General features: G+C 36.6%; 1 non-coding gene across 1 annotated transcript; it reads right to left on the reverse strand.

The window, feature by feature from the left end:
• Nucleotides 1–3,711: 3,711 nt before the first annotated feature.
• LOC112724188 (small nucleolar RNA R71) lies at nucleotides 3,712–3,819 on the reverse strand. The gene has a single exon (XR_003163364.1). It is a non-coding gene; the product is annotated as a small nucleolar RNA R71 (small nucleolar RNA).
• Between the last annotated feature and the right edge of the window lie 1,918 nt (nucleotides 3,820–5,737).

A 5,737-nucleotide genomic window follows, 5' to 3' on the forward strand; every position in this document is an offset into this window, starting at 1 on the left:
ATGGAGCGATTCCAATCGCGTTGGCAAGTAGACATCCAGGGCTTTCCAGCAATATATAATAGTCCATACTTTGACCGAGTTTAGACGACGTAAAAGGGCGTTGAATGCCAGTTCTACGCTGCTGTCTGGAGTTAAACGCCAGAAACAAGTCACAAACCAGAGTTGAACGCCAGAAATACGTTACAACCTGGCGTTCAACTCTAGAAAGAGTCTCTGCACGTGTAACATTCAAGCTCAGCCCAAGCACACACCAAGTGGGCCCCGGAAGTGGATTTATGCATCAATTACTTACTTCTGTAAACCCTAGTAGCTAGTTTATTATAAATAGAACTTTTTACTATTGTATTAGATATCTTTGGACGTCTGGTTCTTAGATTTTGGGGGCTGGCCATTCGACCATGCCTGAACCTTTCACTTATGTATTTTTCAACGGTAGAGTTTCTGCACTCCATAGATTAAGGTGTGGAGCTCTGCTGCTCCTCAAAGATTAATGCAAAGTACTACTGTTTTTCTATTCAATTCAACTTATTCCGCTTCTAAGATATTCATTCGCACTTCAACCTGAATGTGATGAACGTGACAATCATCATCATTCCCCATGAACGCGTGCCTGACAACCACTTCTGTGCTACCTTAGATTGAATGAGTATCTCTTAGATCTCTTAATCAGAATCTTCGTGGTGTAAGCTAGATTGATGGCGGCATTCATGAGAATCCGGAAAGTCTAAACCTTGTCTGTGGTATTCCGAGTAGGATTCAGGGATTGAATGACTGTGACGAGCTTCAAACTCGCGAGTACTGGGCGTAGTGACAGACGCAAAAGGAGGGTGAATCCTATTCCAGTATGATCGAGAACCTCAGATGATTAGCCGTGCTGTGACAGAGCATTTGGACCATTTTCACAAGAGGATGGGATGTAGCCATTGACAACGGTGATGCCCTTACATAAAGCCAGCCATGGAAAGAAGTAGGATTGATTGGATGAAGACAGCAGGAAAGCAGAGGTTCAGAGGAACGACTGCATCTCTATGCGCTTATCTGAAATTTTCATCAATGAATTACATAAGTATTTCTATCCTTATTTTATTATATAATTTCGAAAACTCCATAACTATTTTATATCCGCCTGACTGAGATTTACAAGGTGACCATAGCTTGCTTCATACCAACAATCTCTGTGGGATCGACCCTTACTCACGTAAGGTTTATTACTTGGACGACCCAGTGCACTTGCTGGTTAGTTGTATCGAAGTTGTGAATGAAAAACGATTTACTAAGATGTGCGTACAGAGTTTCTGGCGCCGTTGCCTAAGATCACAATTTCGTGCACCAAGTTTTTGGCGCCGTTGCCGGGGATTGTTCGAGTTTGAACAACTGACGGTTCATCTTGTTGCTCAGATTAGGTAATTTTCTTTTTGTTTTATTTTCAAAAAATTTTTCAAAAATTTTTCAAAAAGTTTTCCTTTGTTTTCGAAAAAAAAATTTTAAATAAAAATGTTTTCAAAAATATATTTTTCTTCAGAATTTTTAAGAATGAATTCTAGTGTTTCATGAAGCATGTTGAAGCCTGGCTGGCTGTAAAGCCATGTTTAATTCTTTTGGATAGGGAATGTCAGGCGTGTCATGTCTGAGTTACATACTAAAGCTTGGCTGGCTATTAAGCCATGCCTGACCCTTTGATTGGAGCTTTAGACTAAAGAGCATAAGATTCCTGGAATTCATATTAAAAATTTTGGAATCCTTATTTTTCTCTTTCAAAATTATTTTCGAAAAAATTAAAAGAAAATACAAAAAAAATCATAAAATCATAAAAATCATAAAATATTTCATGTTTCTTGTTTGAGTCTTGAGTCAAGTTGAAAGTTTGGTGTCAATTGCATATTTATCTTGCATTTTTCGAAAAAGTTCATGCATTCATGGTGTTCTTCATGATCTTCAAGTTGTTCTTGATAAGTCTTCTTGTTTGATCTTGATGTTTTCATGTTTTGTGTCTTTTCTTGTTTTTCATATGCATTCTTGCATTCATAGTGTCTAAAGATCTCTAAGTTTGGTGTCTTGCATGTTTTCTTTGCATATAAAAATTTTCAAAAATAAGTCTTGATGTTCATCATGACATTCAAAGTGTTCTTGGTGTTCATCTTGACATTCATAGCATTCTTGCATGCATTCATTGTTTTGATCTAAAATTTCCATGCATTGAGCATTTTTAGTATTTTTCTCTCTCATCATTAAAAAATTCAAAAATCAAAAAAATATCTTCCCCTTTTTTTCTCTCAAAATTTCGAAAATTAGATTTAACTTTTTCAAAAATTTTTAAAATCTAGTTGTTTTTATGAGTCAAATCAAATTTTCAATTTAAAAATCTTATCTTTTTCAAAATCTTTTTCAAAAATCAAATCTTTTTCATTTCTCTTAGTTATTTTCGAAAATTATAAAAATATTTTTCAAAAATCTTTTTCTTAATTTTATATCATAATTTTCGAAAATAACATCATCAATTAATGTTTTGATTCAAAAATTTCAAGTTTGTTACTTGCTTGTTAAGAAAGATTCAAACTTTGAGTTCTAGAATCATATCTTGTGATTTCTTGCGAATCAAGTCATTAATTGTGATTTTAAAAATCAAATCTTTTTCAAAAACTAATTTCAATCATATCTTTTCAAAAATATCTTCTTATCTTATGTTTTTTAAAATTTGATTTTAAAATATCTTTTCTAACTTCTTATCTTCTTATCTTTTCAAAATTGATTTTCAAAATTTGTTTCAACTAACTAACTAACTTTTTGTTTGTTTCTTATCTTTTTCAAAACTACCTAACTAACTCCCTCTCTCTCTAATTTTCGAAAATATCTTCCCTCTTTTTCAAAATTTCTTTTTAATTAACTAATTATTTTAATTTTTGATTTTTATTTTCGAAAAAATCACTAACCTTTTTCAAAAACTATTTTCGAAAATCACTAACTCTTTTTCAAAAATAATTTTCGAAAATTCTCCTTCTCTCTCATCTCCTTCCATTTATTTATTCATCTACTAACACTTCATCTCACCCAAATTCGAACCCCCTCTTCCATCTATGTTCGAATTTTTTTCTTCTACTCACACAGGGACCTCTATACTGTGGTAAAAAGGACCCCTATTATTATTATTATTATTATTTTTCTGTCCCTCTTTTTCATATGAGCAGGAGCAAAGACAAGAATATTCTTGTCGAAACAGATCCAGAACCTGAAAGAACTCTGAAAAGGAAACTAAGAGATGCTAAAATACAACAGTCCAGAGACAACCTTTCAGAAATTTTTGAACAAGAAGAAAAGATGGCAGCCGAAAATAATAATAATGCAAGGAGAATGCTGGGTGACTTTACTGCACCTAATTCCAATTTACATGGAAGAAGCATCTCCATTCCTGCCATTGGAGCAAACAATTTTGAGCTGAAACCTCAATTAGTTTCTCTGATGCAGCAGAACTGCAAGTTTCATGGACTTCCATCTGAAGATCCTTTTCAGTTCTTAACTGAATTCTTGCAGATATGCGATACTGTTAAGACTAATGGAGTAGATCCTGAAGTCTACAGGCTCAAGCTTTTCCCTTTTGCTGTAAGAGACAGAGCTAGAATATGGTTAGACTATCAACCTAAAGATAGCCTGAACTCTTGGGATAAGCTGGTCAAGGCTTTCTTAGCCAAGTTCTTTCCTCCTCAAAAGCTGAGTAAGCTTAGAGTGGATGTTCAGACCTTCAGACAGAAAGAAGGTGAATCCCTTTATGAAGCTTGGGAGAGATACAAAGAACTGACCAAAAAGTGTCCTTCTGTCATGCTTTCAGAATGGACCATCCTGGATATATTCTATGATGGTCTGTCTGAATTAGCTAAGATGTCATTAGATACTTCTGTAGGTGGATCCATTCACCTAAAGAAAACGCCTGCAGAAGCTCAAGAACTCATTGATATGGTTGCTAATAACCAGTTCATGTACACTTCTGAGAGGAATCCTGTGAGTAATGGGACGCCTATGAAGAAGGGAGTTCTTGGAATTGATACTCTGAATGCCATATTGGCTCAGAATAAAATATTAACTCAGCAAGTCAATATGATTTCTCAGAGTCTGAATGGAATGTAAGCTGCATCCAACAGTACTCAAGAGGCATCTTCTGAAGAAGAAGCTTATGATCCTGAAAACCCTGCAATAGCAGAGGTAAATTACTTAGGTGAACCTTATTGAAACACCTATAACTCATCATGGAGAAATCATCCAAATTTCTCATGGAAGGATCAAAAGCCTCAACAAGGCTTTAATAATGGTGGAAGAAATAGGTTTAACAATAGTAAACCTTTTCCATCATCCACTCAGCAACAGACAGAGAACTCTGAACAAAATACCTCTAATTTAGCAAACTTAGTCTCTGATCTATCCAAGGCCATTGTAAATTTCATAAATGAAATAAGGTCCTCCATTAGAAATTTGGAGGCACAAGTGGGCCAGCTGAGTAAAAGGATCACTGAAATCCCTCCTAGTACTCTCCCAAGCAATACAGAAGAAAATCCAAAAGGAGAGTGCAAGGCCATTGACATGATCACCATGGCCGAACCTGTAAAGGAAGGAGAGGACGTGAATCCCAAGGAGGAAGACCTCCTGGGACGCCCAGTGATCAATAAGGAGCTTCCCTCTGAGGAACCAAAGGAATCTGAGACTCATCTAGAGACCATAGAGATTCCATTAAACCTCCTTATGCCATTCATGAGCTCTGATGAGTATTCCTCTTCTGAAGAGAATGAGGATGTTACTGAAGAGCAAGCTGCCAAGTTTCTTGGTGCAATCATGAAGCTGAATGCCAAATTATTTGGTATTGAGACTTGGGAAGATGAACCTCCCTTGTTCACCAATGAACTAAGTGATCTGGGTCAACTGACATTGCCTCAGAAGAAACAGGATCCTGGAAAGTTCGTAATACCTTGTACCATAGGCAACATGATATTTGAAAAGGCTCTATGTGACCTTGGTTCAGGGATAAACCTCATGCTCCTCTCTGTAATAGAGAAACTGGGAATCTTTGGGGTGCAAGCTGCTAAAATCTCATTAGAGATGGCAGACAATTCAAGAAAACAGGCTTATGGACAAGTAGAGGACGTGTTAGTAAAGGTTGAAGGCCTTTACATCCCTGCTGATTTTATAGTCTTGGATACTGGGAAGAATGAGGATGAATTCATCATCCTTGGAAGACCCTTCCTAGCCACAGCAAGAGTTGTGATTGATGTTGACAGAGGTGAATTAGTCCTTCAATTGAATGAGGACTCCCTTGTGTTTAAAACTCAAGGACATCCTTCTGTAAACATGGAGAGGAAGCATAAAAAGCTTCTCTCAAAACAGAGTCAACCAGAGCCCCCACAGTCAAACTCTAAGTTTGGTGTTGGAAAGTCTCAACAATGCTCTGCACATCTGTGAGGCTCCATGAGAGCCCACTGTCAAGCTATTGACTTTAAAGAAGCGCTTGTTGGGAGGCAACCCAATTTTTATTTAATTATATTTTTATTAGTTATATGTCTTTGTAGGTACATGATCATGTGGAGTCACAAAATAAATAAAAAAATTGAAAACGGAATCAAAAACAGCAGAAGAAAAATCACACCCTGGAGGAAGACCTTACTGGCGTTTAAACGCCAGTAAGAAGCATCTGGCTGGCGTTCAACGCCAGAACAGAGCATGGTTCTGGCGCTGAACGCCCAAAATGGGCAGCATC

This window comes from Arachis hypogaea, chromosome 11 (assembly GCF_003086295.3).
Source record: "Arachis hypogaea cultivar Tifrunner chromosome 11, arahy.Tifrunner.gnm2.J5K5, whole genome shotgun sequence".
Lineage (NCBI taxonomy): Eukaryota > Viridiplantae > Streptophyta > Magnoliopsida > Fabales > Fabaceae > Arachis > Arachis hypogaea.